The following is a 21,036-nucleotide window of genomic DNA, read 5'->3' as shown; positions in this document are numbered from 1 at the left end:
AGTAAGGCAAAGAGATTGGGGTGATCTCGATTGTTATACAAACCACTAATGCAAAATTCGGTTCAAAAATGAAGATGTGATGTGGCTGTTTTAAATCGCACAGTGTGATGTTGGTATGGCTGTTGACGCAAAGTGGAGACCTAACAAACATACCTACTAAGTGGCCCACTCGCCTACTCCCTCACATCATGCGCCTCGTGCTATGCAGCTGATGAAATCGTGGACGCTACAACGTCCAATCAGTATACTTCAATGGCCGATCAGTGTGCGCGCGTGAAGACTCGTGCCGGGTTATTGGTTCAAATGGCTCTGAGCCTATGGGACTTAACATCTGAGGTCATCAGTCCCCTAGAACTTAGAACTACTTAAACCTAACTAACCTAAGGACATCACACACATCCATGCCCGAGGTAGGACTCGAACATGCGACCGTAGCAGTCTCGCGGCTCCGGACTGAAGCGCCTAGAACCTCACGGCCACTGCGGCCCGACCCGGGTTATTCGGAGAGCTTTTAGCATTGCACTAAATGCGAGCACCAGGCGTCCTTAAGGAGTTGTCTTCCCACAGGAGGTAGGGACAGAAGATTTTATTTGTGCGGAGATGTTTTCTAACCATCTTTCCCTTATAGTTGATGATGCAGCTTTCTGATAATATCATGCAGCTTCATTGTAATCATCGCCGACCAACGCAGTCCTACCCAAAACCAAGAAATTCGTATGCCTAACTTTTCTGTTTGCAGAAGGAACAAAACTGATTTAATCGGTTTATCATCGTCTTTCTACAAAGACTGCTTTTGATCTCTTCTAAATTGTTGGTCCAACATATGAGAAGCAGTGGTCGCCATTACCTATGTGTAGCCACTAAGCTACAAGAGTAGACATATTCATTTGTGATTGTATTCACAAAACGTGGGGAGTCGCTACTTGAATGATAAATGACTACTGCATCTTCTCCGTCATCTTACAAGGGAACATCACAAACTTGACGTCATATTTTAAGACTGAAGCACACTTGCAAGATATCTGTCCGAGCAATCAATCCCGCTCGAAAATTTTGGCCATATTTCTGATAGTACGCAGTTATGACCTACTGAAAATAAAGCTTTTAAACTTTCACATCCACCGGTTGTCACTGTCTCCGCCAACTACAGCAGCCTAAGGTCAGAGCGCCAAGTAACGCACAGCGGAGTAAGAGGTTTGTGTTCATAATTTCGGTGAACCAGTAAGTGGTGACGATTTGTTAATCGTGTCAGACTGAGCGGTTTCTAACCTGTAACGAGTACCAGAGATATCTTTGATTTGACACTTTTATGTTGCTATCCACAAGTGCACTGTAAATTAATGAAGTGAATGTATCATTTAAAAAGTAGCGTATCACTATGGAATTATTGACATCGCTCTCGTGCGTTAATTTCCTTGGATTGAAAAGTGGCGTTCATCTGCAGCAGTTGCGCTATTCTTCAGCGTGATAGCCATGATTAAATTGTAAATCGAAAATGATTAACTCCGTTTCACAATAATTCTCCAGTTGCCTGGGAGTATTCATTTTGATTTTAAGGTATACATAATACGTCAATCTCACTCACATATATGTTCAATATTATTTTAAGCATTACGAGTATTACATGCTATTTTAGCGTAAAACATCGTGTTCTGGAACGTTCGGTAGACGAGGTCCCTTCCACCCTAAATCTTCAATCGCCTTCAACATCCCGCGGATAAGAGTGCTCTGTACAGTATTCCGCGCTTGGGAATTAGGTAGGTGCAGTGAGACAGAGCGAGTGACTATCAGAATCACGGCATAAATTTTCGTGCGAGATCGATTGCTGGGATTGATATCTTGTTAGTCCGCTTTTTTCTCCTTAAATATGAGGTCAAGTTGGTGATGTTTCAAAAAAAAATGGTTCAAATGGCTCTGAGTACTATGGGACTTAACTGCTGTGGTCATCAGTCCCCTCGAACTTAGAACTACTTAAACCTAAGTAACCTAAGGACATCACACACATCCATGCCCGAGGCAGGATTCGAACCTGCGACCGTAGCGGTCGCGCGGTTCCAGACTGTAGCGCCTAGAACCGCTCGGCCATTCCGGCCGGTGGTGATGTTTCCTTATTTTTGACAAGGTGCTTGCATCTGCAATAATAGGGGCAATAGCTCTCAATGGGACGTACAAAATTAATTTCAAGGGAGAACTGAACAGCAATGGCGGCAGAGAGACGCAAAATGTAGTAGATTAATGAACTGATGTATGATAAATGTCACTGACGATGAAAACTGATTCTGGTCCAAAAAGTGATTTAATTATGACCTCCACAGCTATAGGCGTTAAAGAGAATTTGGCGACCTAATGAGGTCATTTGGAATATTAAAGAATTTGGATCTTAATATTTACGAAATCGAAGTGGGTTGAATACTTTGAGCGATGTGCCTATAGGATTAAATGATTCGTGTGACATTTATTGTATGTGTTTGCCGACGGGACAGTTTCAATTGCAATGACTAAGACGAATTGACGCTTCCCTTAACAGTTACTCATCATTCTGGTTAAAGGTAAAACTGACACTGCGAAAGAAGACGGAGGGTTGTGGGAGCAAAAAACAAATGAAACCAATCCGTGATCTTATTTAGCGGGGTTTTAAGGAATTAAAAAGCATCCGCTGATTGATAGAGTAAACTAAGGTGACTGACGGCCACAATCAATAAAACCAGAACAGTGTTGGCTGTTGTTCAATGCGCCACTTTTTAACTGTCTCTCGAGGAGACCAGCTAGAATTCGGCGTTCCCTGGGCTCTCATTTGTTGACATTTACCGGATTAACATTAATTTTATACTTATATTAGGATTAACTTGTGCTACAGCATTACGGCGAGTGCAATAGAAAAAAGTTTCCCTAATGGTATACGAAACTGGAACAGAATTGCGTTCTTCTATACTTTCCTTTTGAAAAGGATTATAATAAACATAGCTATGCTTAAACTGGCTTTCAAATGGTTACAAGTCATTACGCCCCTCCGGGTCAGCATCCTAAAGAAATATCGTGCTATTAAATGTCAACATGCAAGAATACTCGTAATTATGGGCGGGTTGCTGCGCCCAGAACACAAACACAAAAGAGCAAGAGGGGAATAGCGGGCACCCTGAGTAAGAGGATAGATGCATAAGGCAAACTCTGACAGTTGGGGACAACTGGGACAACCATTAGGTTGAAACTCTTCTGTCCATGTTTGCTTACAAGTAGATTTGTCTTCGTAGGGGTCCCCCTTGAGCAAAATACAATTTCATCCTTTTTCTACTTCCCAGACATGTTTCACCGAAGTTTCATCATCATCATCGGGATTTATTTTCTTTCTGCTAAACAGTAAAAGTGCTCTGTATTACTTGCACACATATTAATTTGAGTTTTTAAGATAGTATCTGCAAATTTGAAGAGTAGACTGTTTTGCATATATAGGTCTACCTTGCTTTCCTGAATTTTTGTGGTTTTTACTGCATTTATTTTCTTTCAAAGTTTGTCATGTGCAACTATATAGAACTTAACGTACAAACGTTATTTAATTCGAAATTTTACGACTGGGAACGTTATAGTTAGGCTTAGCATTAACTAATTCTACGAGTATGTGGAAAACCGCGCGAGTGTTTGTGTGTGTGTGTGTGTGTGTGTGTGTGTGTGTTTTGGTGAAGTGTAAAGTGCATGTTACGACCAAATTTCTGAAAATATGTGTTATATTTACGTGTGCTCCACAACGCCTCATCAGGGTGCTGAGAAAAAAGGGCTTGCCACACAAAACCATGACAAGCTACCAGTACGAAATAATACTCAAATGGTCGGGCAAAACCATGCACCCGAGTTTAAAGATTAAATAAAACAGAAACCCACTGATGATGGCTCAGAGGTGGTGAGACATGTTTGGGAACTTTGAAAAAACGATGTTTTGCATAACTGGCGGACCTTACATATAGCAATTTTGCACTATGTAAATTTCACTATCACTGTTTAAAAAACTACGAAAACAAAATGGCGCGCAGTTGGACAGTTGAATGTGTTCTGGGTGGGAGGTTTGAAGCTTTGTGAGATTTATCCACCATTTTGTGTGAGTAACTGTGTGGATAAGTGTGTTCAAATTCAAATGGCTCTAAGCACTATGGGACTTAACATCCTCTAGACTTAGAACTAAGTAAACATCACACACATCCATGCCCGAGGCAGGATTCGAACCTGCGACCGTAGCAGCCGAAGCGCCTAGAACCGCTCGGCCACCTCGGCCGACGGATGAGTGTGTGCGTAAGTAAAGGGTTAGGGTTTTATTTATTAATTACTATTTTTTAAAATTCGTGTGTGTATGTGTGTTCGTAAGTAAATAAAGTATTGTGTGTTTTGTTTAATTATTTTAGATTTGTGTGTGTGTGTGTGTGTGTGTGTGTGTGTGTGTGTGTGTGTGTGTGTGTGTGTGTGTGTGTGTGTGTGTTTGTGCGTGTGTGGCTATGTGTGTAGGTGGGCTGGTGGGTGAGTTTGTTAGTGGGCTGTTTTCGTCTGATAGTTCCTTGAAGTCAGAGAAGAGAGTCCCGTACAGAAAGTTGTGTATTCATTTATTATTTGTTTGTTGTAACGATATATACACATAGATATAAATTTATATATGTACAAATAATAAAGAGCATTTTCCCTGCTAAACAGAAAGAAAATAAAAGCCCACTATTCATGCTGAAACTTCAGTGAAAAATGTCTGGGATATAGAAGATATAATTGCGTTTCGCTCTCGGAGGACCCCTCCAAAAACAAATCTATAACTAAAATATCTTCTACATGTTACAGAAGACAAACAAATTATACATTTTTGAAAGACAGTAAGAACACGTGGGGGCACATAGGGTCTCATACACTAATCGGCCAGATCATTGTGACCACTGACCGATATCGACATAAACCCATCCAGGCGATAGCAGCGCCATCTAGCGAGGAATGACTTCTACACAGACACACGCAAGGAGCATGTGATAACAGGGAGCTTGCTGTCGGTCTGTTGAGTCTGAGCTTGTCCGAGGGCACATTATGAGTGCCTGGAGGCTCTGCATGAGCATTTCGGAAACTGCTCGACTTACCGAGTGTTCGAGGAAAACTGTGGTGAGTGTCCTTAACACGTGGCGAAACGAGGTGAAACCGCGTCCAGACGTCGTGGGGTTGGTGGCCACCCTTCATTACAGATGTCGGATGTCTTGGGCTGATCAGACTTTAATGCTGGGCATAAGTGTGTCTGAACAAACAGTGCACCGAACACTCATAACGATGGACCTCCACAGCCGACGACCCATTCATGTGCCAATGTTAACACCACGACATCGGCAACTACGACTGAAATGGGCACGTGGCCATCGGCACTGAACGTTGGCGCAGTGGCAGAGAGCGTTGCACGGTCTGATGAAAACCGATACCTTCTTCATCATGTCAATGGGAGGTTGTGAATCCGTCGTCTGCCAGGAGAACAGGTCCTTGACACCTGTGACCTCGCGAGGTGGCGCAGTGGTTAGCACACTGGACTCGCATTCGGGAGGACGACGGTTCAATCCCGCGTCCAGCCATCCTGATTTAGGTTTTCCGTGATTTCCCTAAATCGCTCCATGCAAATGCCGGGATGGTTCCTTTGAAAGGGCACGGCCGACTTCCTTCCCTAATCCGATGAGACCGATGACCTCGTAGTTTGGTCTCTTCCCCCAAAACAACCCCAACCCTGTACTATGGGACGGAGACAAGCTGACGGCTGTTCCATTACGCTCTGGGGAACATTCGCATGGGCATCCATGGGTGCAGGGGAGCTCGTCCAAGGCACCATGACAGCCGAGGATTATTGTACACTGGTTGCAGACCACGTACACGCCTTCATGACGAATGTGATTCGCGACGGCAGTGGCATTTTTCAACACGATAATGCGTCATGTCCCAAGCCCAGCCGGCCGAAGTGGCCGTGCGGTTAAAGGCGCTGCAGTCTGGAACCGCGCGACCGCTACGGTCGCAGGTTCGAATCCTGCCTCGGGCATGGATGTTTGTGATGTCCTTAGGTTAGTTAGGTTTAACTAGTTCTAAGTTCTAGGGGACTAATGACCTCAGCAGTTGAGTCCCATAGTGCTCAGAGCCATTTGAACCATTTGAACCACAAGCCCAAAAGTGTGATGGAGTGGTTAGAGGAACACAGTGGCGAGTCCCAATTGGTGAGGTGGCTCTCCAAGTCACCAGATCTGAACCCGATCGATTATATCTGGGATGTGATTGAACGTGACGTCAGATCTCATCCCCTCCTTCCAGGAATTGATGGAAATTAGGTGACTTGTTTGTGTAGATGTGGTGCCAACTCCTTCCAGTAACCTGTCAAAGCCTCATCGGACCCATGCCACGACGTGTCGCCGCTGTTATCCGTGCCAATGGCGCGCATACCGGTTAGTACGTAGGTTGTCATAATGTTCTGACTGATAAATGTAGATGCGAAGCTTATTGCTGACTACAAACAGTAATTTTGTGTTTAAATTTTGAACCAGCAGGGCCTAATTATGTTTTGAGCTCCAATATCAAGGATTCCGAATGGAAACAGCATTGAAAACTACGTATAAAAAATAACAAGCTTTCCTAGAAGTTAACGAACTGTACTGGGCAAACTAAACAAACTAGCCGATGGTTCATGTCTTAGAGACATGGCCATAATGAAATACAATATTTTAAACGGAAAAATCGACCCATTATCGACAGTAATTAACAAAATTGAAATAATAATATGTTTACAAACTGTCAGAGTAAGAATCTTAGGATCAATCAATGGAAGTATTCTACTCATGTTAGAAGCCTATCAAATGTCAACTCTCACTCGTTTAAAGAGGTCGTAGAACGACATCACAGGCCTTTTGAAGTAACGACCTTCCAATCTCCTTAGGATAGACGTGATAGGGTCCCTGCTAACGCTAACACTCAAGTAACTATTGCAGGCTTTGAAAGTAACAATAAATTCACGCATACCACAGCGGCGCAAGACGTAACAACTCATGCTATGGTGCAAGAGAGCCTAGCGTACATGAATCGGAAGATCATCTCATTGTAATACTTCCTGGGGCTAATCACTATTGGATGACTGTAACTTTTGAAAGACCGATCTTGTTTTACCAACTATTTTAGGCCACATATTCGGTGGTGACAGAACAGGCATCACCGTCGAAAGCGTAACGATTCACTTCATTGAAAGCAGCCTAAAAAAGATATCTGATAACATGGTAAGCCGTTTTTGCTTTAGAAATGACGTTTAACGGAGACTCGCGAACACTTATTGCCCCAAGAGGCAACGACGTATGTCATACTCGATAATCTGCGCCCATTTTTCGAGAAATATCCACTAGGCTAAATGAAAGATTTTTGATCCTGTGATTTGTATTTGGAACGAACTTAGTCTCCTTTTGTACAAAAGATTATCATTCTCAAAGTGGGCGACAAATTCAGACATTTTGAAGCACTATGGAGTGCAGAAAGTGTTTAATGAAATCGGCAATGCGAGTTCTATGGATGTACTCGAATACAGTACTTAATTTACAGACTGATTATCAGAAAGTTTCTGAACATTTACGGACAAAATAAGAAACGTCTCGAGAGGAACAGCTCAGCTTTACAAGCCTTTCGAATTGTTACACCAATTGTAATTATCGTCAAGCTACTCTTTCAAGAAACGCTTTGGAAACAGAGGAAGTGTTGCCCATAGACGTTGCTCGTATTTGGTATTCGTTGACCTCTAAACTCTATTATCATTCACCTGATCCCAAATGTATACGTATTACAGATACAAATAAAGTAGAGATACATGTGTTCCGTGACACTTTCAGAAAATCATACTGAGCCATTCTATCCGAAGATGATTAAAGAAAAATAATACTGAGCGCAGATTGTCTGTAGCAAAATGAATAGCAAGCAGCAGGAGGAGTCATCTTGTTTAGATTACAACGACTATCGGCTTTGGAAAGTTTTCGTTCTGTTCATTATTTTTCTTGAGAAATACTAACAACATAATGTTTTTGAAGGACTTAATTATCGAACTGGATTCGGCAAAAGGAAACCGAAACATATGACACGATTCAATTGCTTGGACTCTACAATGTGATGCATTGTCTAGCACAGAAAAAAATCAAATGTATCTTCACGGGTGGCATCACTTCATGGAACTTTCAATCATGTATACACTTGTAAACTTCAGCACATTGGCATACGGAATAAACTTGTTCATAATCATTATCCATTTTGTTATCCGTGTTATATACGTACAAATTTTTCGAATTTCCTACTCGAGAGGAAGCCACGTAAGTTGGCATGAGAGGAGCAGGAGTCTTTGAGGCTGATGCCGCAATATTTTAAAGTTTGCCCTTGCGCTTTGTTAATTATAAAACTATAGCCTAGTTTTATTGGGAACTGCAGTCTTTTAAATTGGAATGGTAGTTCAGGTGTGATCAGTGGTACTCTGTGACCTTTGTACTTGCCAGTCATAAGTCGGCTTCGATGATGTTATTCGATAGCTGTCTGACGATCTTCCTTGTTCCATTACATAATTTGGTGAGTTGAGATTTCTGGGCAGTATTACTGATATTTGTGAATCGTTGATCAATTTCTGTTTCTTCGCTTCCGATGAAATATACTTGCAGAAATTTATGATCTTCTTTGTGTAGTGGTAGTAATGATCCCATTCTGTGACAGATTTGTCCACGGATGGAAAAAACATTATGGATGTCATCTCTGTTGGTGTTGATTGCACTCCGGAAGAAGTCATTTGTAAGCAGGCTTTGTACGCTTTTATATTTTGAAGTAAGTGTGTTGATTCTGGACTTTCTTCGGTCATACAATGTAAAAAATCCTGCGGAGGTGCTTCCAGTGGTGGTGACCGAATTTTTCCGTTAAAACAACATAATTCTGATGTTTCTCTATTGATTTTTTCCCGTTGTAAAATTAGCAGGTGTTATCCATTCCTCCGATTTCGATGTGTTTGTGTTTGTTATGTTCTTTCTTCGGGTCGTAGTGGAATGCTTCATTTGTTAGGTTTTATTGTTTATTTGTCCTCCTCCACACTTCCCGTAGGGTGATATTTTCAAGTCCGGCTTGAGTTCGCAGTCTTTTATTATAAGATTGTGTCACAGTTCTTGATTTTTAAATCTGTTAATTTCATTGTTGTTCTTCAGTTTTTCTGCTTCTCACGGTGCTCATTCTCCTTCGTTGGGAACTTAAACGTGCTTCGCGCTCTTCGTCTGTTTCGTTTTTTCGCTCTCCTTTTTGTTTTCGTCATTTGGCTTCAGAACTGGCAATATCTCATCTTTTAGGTTTGGGCATTGTTTAAAATATAATCCAAATCAATTTTTATTAACAAATACACTAAGTACCCTTTACACCCTTTTCACACTTTATTTCCGTTCATATTCCGTCACTGTATCGCTTTGACTACTCACACTTCACTGCTTGATTTTATTCATTCACGGCTCCACTTTTGCGGTTCCTCCCTTCGTCACTAACGAGAAACTGACGTTCGAATCTACGACAGGTCTTGCTTCGTATACCTCTACCAATAGGCCGTCCTTCCAGTGACGAATTCCAGAACATACCAAAAAGGCTTCGAATGGTCCACAATGTTAGAGAACATTCCACAACTTTCGAGAGTGTTCTGGAATGTTCCACAATGATCTGGGATGTTCCCGAACATCCTGCAATTTTCCCGAATGTTCCAGACTGCCCTGAACATTTCAGAACACCCCGGATCATTGTGGAACATTACGGAATATTCTGGAGTGTTGTGGAATCCACTCGAATACTCTCGAATGTTCTGCAATGTTCTAGAAATTTCTAGTCTCGAAGGCTGCTCCACTTTGAACAGCATTAGACAGCAAGGTTGTCTTGACGAAATCTTGATGCTGGTACCTCTGGAAGAGCTATTAGCAGTGCATGAGTATTGTGAAAGAGGAAGTTTAGGGCTGTGATGGTTAGAAACAGAGACAAATATTACGGCGGTGTACGAGTACTTAGAGCAGCCAGGAATCACAAGAGCCTCTGCTTTGTTTATGAGAAAAAATGTTCTAAAATAAAGATGAATTGTTGTTTTGTTCTGCAGCGTAGACACCTGACACGGCGGTAATTGTCTGCAGATAAAGGTGAAGCAAGATACGTCACCAGAACAGTCCACAGTCATTCAAACACTTGTGACATTTATTGCACTCCGAGGATGAGCCAAATGGTCTAACGAAGAAGCTACATGACTTAGAAGTACGAACTTATGCTTAACAAGGTTCACTCGAAGGTTTTACTACGAGCTATCAGACCGGAACATTATTACGTGCTAATGATGTACCAAGTGCAGAAGAGACCGATAAGAAAGGACTGCATAATTGATAATTACAAAATTCTGGAAAAGTACCATATATTTACACAGTGATCGCTAAATAATAAATGACATACCGCAGCGCCGGCCGGAGTGGTCGAGCTGTTCTACGCGCTTCAGTCTGGAATCGCGAGACCGCTACGGTCGCAGGTTCGAATCCTGCCTCGGAAATGGATGTGTGTGATGTCCTTAGGTTAGTTAGGTTTAAGTGGTTCTAAGTTCTGATGACCTCAGAAGTTAAGTCCCATAGTGCTCAGAGCCATACCGCAACAACTGTATGAAAATGAAATCGTTCAATGCGTAACAACAGATCTTATGACATTACAGTTTGTAGGTAAGAAACAAACAGACATCCCGAGACTGCATGAATGCAGTTTTCCACGGTGTATTTATTTAATGATGGCACCTGACAAGGGTTTAGTGTGGGAAAAACCGCTGGTTATTTACATGTGGACACAGAGACAACAGGCAGTGAGTTATTTTTCCTTACAAAGGATCGAAAACAATTTCAGTGCCGGTAACTCCGCTCTACTCTCTTCATTACTCATATACAGTAATACCCGTACTCTAGTGCCTGGACTAGGTATTCAACGATTCCCTCGTGTCGCAATCAGTAATTTTCCAGTTAGTTCGCCACGTAGATTAATAATAAACCAATGCGTCAATAAATTTGTATTCGTGGTTCATATCTCACACTACTTTTTCTTTTGGGAAATAAGACTCACATGCATATATGCAGTGATGAACTGAAACTGTGATCAGATTCTTAATAGTGTTGGCCCACCTATGGAATTGTAAGTAGGCTGTTTATGTTTTCTTATTGGTAACGCCACGTAGCACTCTGTATGGAAATCACTGGCTGTGCTGTGTGCAGTCTGTGGCTGCTTTGCATTGTTGTAATACTCGCCATTGTAGCGTTGGGCAGCTGGATGTTAACAGCGCGTAGCGTTGCGCAGTTGGAGGTGAGCCGCCAGCAGTGGTGGATGTGGGAAGAGAAATGGCGGAGTTTGGAAATTTGTAAGACTGGATGTCATGAACTGCTATGTATATTATGATTTTTCAACACTATTAAGGTAAATACATTGTTTGTTCTCTATTAAAATCTTTCATTTGCTAACTATGCCTATCAGTAGTTATTGCCTTCAGTAGTTAGAATCTTTTATTTAGCTGGCAGTAGTGGCGCTCGCTGTATTGCAGTAGTTCGAGTAACGAAGATTTTTGTGAGGTAAGTGATTTGTGAAACATATAGGTTAATGTTAGTCAGGACCATTCTTTTGTAGGGATTATTGAAAGTCAGATTGCGTTGCGCTCAAAATATTGTGTGTCAGTTTAAGCACAGTCATGTATAATTGTTCTAAGGGGACGTTTCATATGTCGACCCTTAGCCGAGGATACCTCACTGGAATCTTCTGATTTTTTCTTGCAGTTTGTGTAATTAGTGTAGATTTTGTTTATTGCTAGTGCGTAATTGTGGAGAGAATCTCCTTTGTAGTTGCAGTCTTTCATTGTTGTTGTGGCATGCATGCAGATTTGCACCAAGTATTTCGCAGCTGCGCTTGCAATTAACTAGATATTATTTTCAGTGCTATGTTAATGTGTTTTCTTATTTTGCTCTTCAAATTGTGCTTTTCTGTGTTGTCGTGTGAAATATTGTGACAGTAATGGAGTGTGAAAAACGTAATACTAGGCTCCAAATTAAACTGAGAAATGACAGTGAAGACGAAAGAAGTGTGTTAGCGCCACCGTGTAGTGAATTAACTAATGTTAAAAGTAGTAATTTGGTAATTGTGCATAGGGAAATGGAGTGGGCTGCAAATAATGGTGTAGACAGTGAAACAATTAGTGAACAGGGAAGCATTATCGATCGATCGGTCGGTAACAGCTTGCCTCAGGAATCCGAAATGACAGGACACAATCCTGCAAATACTGTAGATTCAGGTTTTGCGTCCTCACCGTTTTCTCAAATTAGTCAAGACACATTTCCTGCTTTTCAGAATGCGAATATTGCCGGTTCAAATGCATTGCTGAATAGCACTGAGGAACATGTTTCAGACACCAGTGCATTGTTATTACAATTAATGCAACAAATGGGACAAAAGCTTCAAAAGTTAGACACAATGTAACAACACCAGAGACAAACACAGCAACAGTTAGATACAATGGAACAAAATCTTCAAAAGTTAGACACAATGGAACAACACCAGAGACAAACACAGCATCAGTTAGACACAATGGAACAAAATCTTCGGAAGTTAGACACCACACTTGAACAAACACGTGAAGATTTAACTACTGAGTTACATAACATTGAATCGAAATGTCAAAAAGTCTGTAATGACGTAAAAACACAAATTTGTGAGCATTTCCAACCTATTTTTTCGCGTCATGAAAGTGCATTACAGAATCACGAAGCAGCCATAAAAGAACTGCAAACTATTGTTCATGAAAATCACGACACCTTGCAAGCTAAAATTGACTCAGTTGCATCTATCGATTCGGTTATGCAACTTGCAAAAACTCAGGAAAACTTAAAGGACACAGTAGATACGATTTCAACACAAATGGACACTCTGAAACTTGGTTCAGAAAAACACACACAGGAAATAATTTCACTAACGGGTAAAGTAGCCGAACTTTCGGATCAGTTCATTAACTTATCTACAAAGGTAGATGATGATCTGAATGACACAAGACCTGTAGCCTTCACGGACACTGAAGAGTATGACCAAATTAGAAAATTCATACAAAATCAAAATCAAATCAATACACAGTACAAAAGAGAAATCCGGGAAGTACAAGATCAGTTGGCACAAGTAATACAAGAATTACATATTTCAGAGGACACTCGCGCTCCAGTACGGGAAGAGGGACATAGAAATACGGAACAACCACAAAATAATAACACAGGACACTTCGGAAATTATGAAAGAAATTGGCAAGGCGCAATGGATTTTGAGATGGAACCGCCGAAACGAAGTAACAATGAGCGATGTGCGACTCGCCGACACGATGATTTTGACTATAAGCTGTTCATTACTACACGTAAATTGAAAACATTTAAGAATTCTGACAACGACATTCATCCACAAGCATGGCTCCATCAATTCTCTCATTGTTTTCCTCCTAACTGGTCATTAGAGCACAGATTAGAATTTATGTGTGGCTACTTGGAGAATGAACCAGCTGTAAGAATTCGATCGGTCATTCACGATTGTCACAGTGAAGAAGAATTTTATCATGACTTCCTCTCAGCATATTGGTCTCAAGCTACACAAGACCGAGTAAAACATAGCATCATAATGATGAAACATTTCGAACAATCTGAATTTTCCAGTCTTGTGAAATATTTTGAAGACATGTTGCACAAGAATCAGTACCTGTCAAACCCATACAGCCCCTCAGAAGTCATCCGCATTTGCTTAATCAAATTACCTGAACATTTACGACATATTATTTTAGCAGGACGTTGCAAAGACGACATTGAGGCTTTTCAGGGACTCTTACAAGAATTAGAAATTGACACTGACAATCGCGGAACGCGAAAACAGAAGCACAACAATTACAGGTAACATCCGTCACAATTCCCCAATGACAGAAATAATAACTGGACACGACAAGGCTACTCTTACAACGTAAATCGTGACCAAAACAGACACCACCCGTATGACAACCGTTGGCAGAGTAGTAATAATTACAGGGAAAGATCACCTCTCCGCAGTAATGACTATCACAGAGACAATCAGAGAAACAGACAATATGGGAACCAAAATAATTATTATCAAGGGAGACAGAATAACTTCAGATGCAACGGTCCAGCGCGTAGTTACGATTCAGGGAGAAATTCGCCACCATGTAACCGACAAGAAAGAAACTACAGGAACTACCGACATGGCGACAGACGATATGATCGTAACGACAGACCTGAATTGCATCAGAACTGGCGGGATTCAAACAGAGCAGGGCCCTCTCGACAAGGTGAATTTGTAGAAGTTAGGTCTCCAAATCCCAATAACGACGCGCGCCAACAAAGGAACAGACAATGACTCATACCGCAGGCAGCTGCGTGCGCCGGCTGGCTCAGAGAAAAATAACATAGACGCTAACCTTGAGAAAAATTTTATCATTCCTTACCGACGTATACCACATGATAATTACTTTGAAGTTGAAACTCTGCGCTCTAAAAAGGGTAAAGGTTTACACCACATTTCACATGTAAAACCGTTTATTGAAAGATAATTTGCTTTTTAACTTTGTCTTTGCCATATAACATTTCACTTTACATTACTAGTATGCTTTGTCAGACTTAGAATCTGTTAACATGCAACAATGTTTGAAGTTAAATATCCAGTCAAGAACCAAGGGAACTTATTTCAACAGAAATTACGAATGCATTGTTATTGTGAACAGATGACACAGTGTTATTGTGTGTGTACATTCTTGCTTGTTAGTTGCACGATTACGTAACGACTATAAGGCTCACATACATTTACCAGTACTGCTAATGAGATTTTAATGCAACATTTTGGTTTACTTGAAAATACATTCTGCATTAAAGTACTTTCTGTGAGATACCAGATGACACAGTCGTTAGTTTATGTGACAGCTACACGATTTTATTACGACGCTACTAATGAGTGACAATTTACAATGTTGCTTTTGCGGTGTATCTGTTTTATATCTGCACGGTTTTTCTGAATTCTTCTGGAAAGTAAAACATGTTTTAGTAGTAACTTTTGTGGTATAGCTACAATGAGACAGCCTTTTCCGTAGCACAACAATTCGTTACAGCACAGTACTTTCTTCATCACGGCAATAAGCGTAATAAGTAAGATATCTATACGCTAAGCATTTCACTTTCGTTTATCATGAGGTAAGTACATTGACTTCTGCAGAACTTAGCTTTCGAAGGACAATAACTACGACACTTCCACAGAGATTATCTTGCAACAAGACGCACAGTTTAGCACTACAGTACACGTATTTGAGTGATTAATTTTGTACTTAAAACATTTATTTTTAAAGATATTTGAAGTACAATGATACAAAGTTTTTCCATGATACATTTCATTCCATTGCCATAATCTGTAACACCTGTGGGTATAATTACATTAATCCTCAGGGGGGTACACGCTTACTTTGTGTACCATGTGTGTGGCAAACACAAGGAGCCCTAGCTAATATGGTATTTGCTTATACAACTTTACACATCGGTACCATATTTCTCCAACACACAATTAAACAGCTATCCGATTACTTCACTGAGAGAGACAAACATTTTTGTTACTACGTCAGTGACAGATGTTTACGCAATTACACAGTTGGATAACTTCATACTTATGAAATTGTATTTTGTCTGTACTTTGTGAACTGTTCATATTTTTTTGGAACCATTGTGATACTATGAGAGCTCTGAATGATATATTTGGTATGGGATCACGATTTTTAAAGTACGTTTGAGGTAGATGACACTATTGAAATGAGCAGAGAATTTTTTTTTTAGGTTTTGAAGTTATTGCAGAAAGCTACGACGATTTTGAGATTTGACTGAGGTGTTATGATGTTATTTTTACGACGACGATGTGTATTATGCTGTTGAGGTATGTTTATGATCAATAAGCTGATGCTATATGAGGAATGTGATTACGTGTTTATATGTATATGAATAATGAATAGAAGTTAGGGACTCTGGTTTGTGAAAAAGGATGTTGGAAACCGAGAATCGTACTTTAAGAGTTATGAAATATGTGTATATGCGTGAATGTATCACTATGCTGGCGAAAATTTTTTGGACACTGTTATATTTACAGGATTTTGTTTCTACAGTTTTGAAACGCAAATTCTTGACCTGTGAAATTTTTATATGAGACTGTCACTGTAGTGCAAACTTGTGTCATAAATATTTCGTAAGAAAGTTAAGTGACCACCTGCACGTAATGTGTTGTGGGCACCCAGCTGCGCGACAGTCGCCTGGAAAAAAGCCATTAGTGTGTGCTTTTCAGAGGCACAGGTGAAAAAAGTAAAAATGGGAGGCCATTATCCTCGCTATTGACATTCCTTTGTAGAAAGCATCGCAAATACGACACGCTCAAACTTGAAAACATATAATTATACTGTGGAGCTCTTAATTGATGACATTTACTAAAATGCCTAATGAAACGATGAGAAACATTTCACGGCTATTGTCTTGCTAGTTGAGAGAAATGCCATATGGCTTGCTTTATGTATTTATTTACTCATTTTGTTTAATATCTAGTTTCTAGCTGCACTGCAGCATTGGTTAAAATAAAATTTTATAGATGTACTAATATAAATATTTTCTGTCTACAGATCGAGTAAATAATAATTTTTTTCCAAAAAAATGAGGGAACACAAAAAGACATTTACCTTCACAGGAACTGCATACATAATTTTCTTTTCAAGTACTTGGTAATTTCTTTTGTAGAAATAGTTGTGGTGCACCACTTTAATTACATAGACATTAAGATGTGATTATACATTTCCCTTATCTACATTGTTAGCTTTAGTGTAATATTTTTTCTGCTTGAGCTATGTCATGTTTAGACATTAGTTACTGCATTTGCTGCTGCTGTTTGCCAGGCATAGTGCTACTAAATTTCACTTTGTATTACTCTGTTAAGCTAGTTTTACTACTGATTTATTTTTCTTGTTGCTGCACATTGGCTCATGTTAGTTGTAATGTTGCGTTGCTTGGTAATTTAGATTTTCTGTAGCTTGCTTTGACAATTTCCATTTTTTTTCATTGCTGTTTGTGTTAATTGTTTTATGCTGCTGCATTGCCTCGTCCCTTAGTTTAGCATCTGAGCTCAGTAGATTTAAGTTAGCTTAAGAGGGGGTAGACTATATAAGAAACTGACTATGGAGAATAGGGAAAGAAAGCATTGAGAAGTTACATGAAAAAGATTTGGCAAAAATGAGTATTGTGCACTGAGAAATAATTATTTTGAAAGAAATATGAATATAATACAGAAAGCAGGTATAGATAGGACTTTTTGGGAATAGTGATGAATGAAGGAGATCTCCAAGAAGTAAAGAAAGTTTTGTTTGCAAAATACTGCAGTAAAACAAACCCTGTCCTTTCCTTTTGTATTATTATGCTATGTGATTGTGTACTCTTGTGTATTTGTGTACTTCCTGTCTTTATGTGTTTATCTGATAAGACTTATGTTGTAGAATTTTTCTAGTACTAAGCTACATTCACTATGATGAGGAATCTTTTATTTAGCTGGCAGTAGTGGCGCTCGCTGTATTGCAGTAGTTCGAGTAACGAAGATTTTTGTGAGGTAAGTGATTTGTGAAACGTATAGGTTAATGTTAGTCAGGGCCATTCTTTTGTAGGGATTATTGAAAGTCAGATTGCGTTGCGCTCAAAATATTGTGTGTCAGTTTAAGCACAGTCATGTACAATTGTTCTAAGGCAGGGCTTCACAACATACGTGCTCGTGCTCGCGAAGCAAGCTGTGAGCAGCCAGGCGCGAGCATGGAGCAGCGCCGCTACCCCCACTACCGGACCAGAGCGGAGAGTGGGGAGAGTCACGTGGGGCACACAACAACTGCCGCCAGTCAATGTATATCCGCGGCCACCTGCAGGGATATCACTCACGAATTATTACTGCGACAAATGAAACAAATAACGGATAATGTACACGTGCCACATAATTTTATTAGCTTAGTGTATGCCTCTACATTCGTATTAATTTGTGAACTGTTACACAATAAAAGGTGTCACTGAAGTGTGGGGTTCTCGGTTATCTTGTACTTTCTGCCCTTTACAATTGCGTCTTTGTTCGGAGTAATTGTTCTTGTGCACTGTAGGCGCAGCGTGCAGTTTAAATTTCGATCAGACAATGCGTTTCTCAGGCGCGTCCTGTTACATTTCATTCCAGAGAACAGTTGTTCACAAACATAAGTCGAACCGAACATTGATATTATTGTAGCCGCCAGTTTGTGCAAACGAGGAAATCTATCCTGAGGGTAGTGTCTGCAGAATTCCAAAATGTTTTTCTTGTTCTGAACTTGTCTCTGTATTCTCTGTCACACTGCAGGTCAATAAGTTCTAGTTGCAGCTCAGGACGAATCTCTTCAATATTCGCTGAATATGGAGAGGAGAACAGATCAAAATCACTGTCTAGTGCTGTCAGATCTTGAAAGCGTTGATCAAATTCTTCCTTAAGGGCAACTAAACTATGTGAATAATGTTCACAGTCTTTGTGAACATCTTGCATGGATGATAATTTAGGAAAATGAGCTAGATTTCCTGTTTCCAGCTGGCGCACCCAAAGTGTCAATTTCATTTTAAAAGCTCGTATTCGATCTATGAAATGAGTAATTAGCAGATCTTTACCTTGAAGTGAAATGTTCAAAGCATTCAGATGGCTAGTTAGTTATATCTGCTAAGAACGCGAGATCATATTTCCATGAAGGCTCTTTCAATTCAGGAACACACACGTTATTTATTCCCATGAACATATTTATCTAATGTAATAGGGAAAAAATCGATTTAATAATTCGCCATGACTAAGCCAGCGGACCTCGCTGTAATAAGGCAGGCTACCATACTGGCTTTCTACATCCTCAAGAAAGCTTTTAAATTGCCTGTGTTGTAGCCCATGCTTCCTTTTATAATTGGTTGTACGAACAACACTCATCACATTTTTTAGAGTGATACTCTTTGCACATAAGTTTTCCTGGTGGATCACACAGTGAACGCCCCTTATTTGATTCGGCACGGTCAGTTTTTTCATTTTCTCCTTCAACAGCGCAATGAAACCTGATTTGTTCCCTGTCATCGCTGGTGCACCGTCTGTAGACACTGAAACTAAAGAATTCCACGACAATCCTATATTTTCAACACTTTCTTCAACACTACTTAAAATATCACCTCTGGTTGTAGTGTTCTTCATGGCTACTACATCGAGGAGCTCCTCCCTCACCTGAAGATCTCTATTAACACCTCTAATAAATATGTTCACGTAGTCTTCAGCTGTCATGGCGCCTCCGACTACTAGCACTCGTCGCATGGAATCCCAGGTTAATGTCCTTCATAGCAGTCTCATAGATTCTACACACCTTGTCGCCTACTCGTGGTTTCACCGTCTCGAATCACTTTCTACAGATGCTCACGACAGTATCAGGCGAACACATGACCAGCTCCGTCTTTTGCGAAATGTTCGTTCCCAGGGGCCGGACAACAGCAAATTCCCTTTGTCCACGACGATGACGTCAGTGAATTTTCCCATTTGCGTCCCCTATCGTCGCTAGAATGATACCCCATTCGTCTCTTCTCCGAAAAATCTCAGTTCCAAGGAGAAGTTGTGCGAGATAAACGAATGCTGGTAGGCGTGTTTCTACGTCTGGGAGACGGCGTCTATTCATATTTCGCTCCACTCATATAAACGTGGCCACTGTGAGGTTGTAAATCAGGTTTTCTTCAAATGCGCGCTGTAATGGTCATGAGCGTTGGTTACCGTTGAGACTGGACATAGTTGATGTTAGCCGAGAGTGCCTTTAAGACGCCGTTATCAGTAGCTCACTGAGTTCAAACGAGGTCGTGTGACAGACCTACAAAAAGCTGAAAGTTCCTTCCATGATAGTGAAGAAACACTTGGCAGGAACGTAGGCAATCTACGTGACTGCTGGCAGCGGTAGTCACGGGAAGGTACAGTCGCAAGAAGACCGGGCTCCGGACGGCCATGTGGCATTACTGAGGGAGAAGACCATCGTGTTTCGACATAAGGCTTTGGCACTTCGTATTGCATCTGTAGCACCAATTCAAGCGGCAGATGGCTACAGAGTGACACAACTTACTGTTACAAATCGGTTACTTCAAGGACAGCTTCGAGCCAAACGCTCTGTCGCGTGCATCCCACTTACTCCAAAACCACCGCCGTTTGCGACTTCAGAGGTGTCGAGTGAGAGCTCATTGGAGGACTGAGTGGAGGTCTGTTGTGTTTTCTCATGAAAGCTGATTCTGCTTCGGTACCAGTGATGGCCGTGTGTTGATTAGGAAGAGGTTAGTTGAAGGCCTGCAACCAACCCGTCTGCGACCTAGACACATTGGACCTACACCTGGGGTTATGGTGTGGATGCGATTTGGTATGACAGCAGGAACACTCTCGTGGTTATCCCACGCGCCATGTCTGTAAATTTGTACGTCAGCCTGGTGATTCGACCTGTAGTGCTGCATTCATGAACAGCATTCCAAGGGGTATTTTCTAACAAGATAACGCAGGCCCACACACCGCTGTTGTAACCCAACAAGCTCAACAGTGTCGCCTTGTTGTCTCGACATGCTCGATCACCAGATCTGTCTCCAGTCGTGAACATTTGCGACATCATTGGACGACATCTACAGCGTCATCCACAACCAGCCTTAACCGTCCCGACATTGACCGACCAATTGCAACAGGCATGTAACTCCAGCCCCACTAACTTGGCCACCTGTACGACGCAATGCATTCACGTTTACATGCTTGCATTCAATGTTATGGCGGTTACAGCTGTTGTTAATGTACAAGAGTTTCACATTTACGGTAGATTTCTCGCGCTTAACCTGTGGTCTTGCAGTGTTAATCACTAACATATATTACCTAGACAAATGTGTTCCCGAAATTGCATTAATCTATATTCATTATTTCTGG

This window comes from Schistocerca nitens, chromosome 1 (assembly GCF_023898315.1).
Source record: "Schistocerca nitens isolate TAMUIC-IGC-003100 chromosome 1, iqSchNite1.1, whole genome shotgun sequence".
NCBI lineage: Eukaryota > Metazoa > Arthropoda > Insecta > Orthoptera > Acrididae > Schistocerca > Schistocerca nitens.
The sequence above is the reverse complement of the archived record's forward strand: the minus strand, read 5'-3'. Positions refer to the sequence as shown.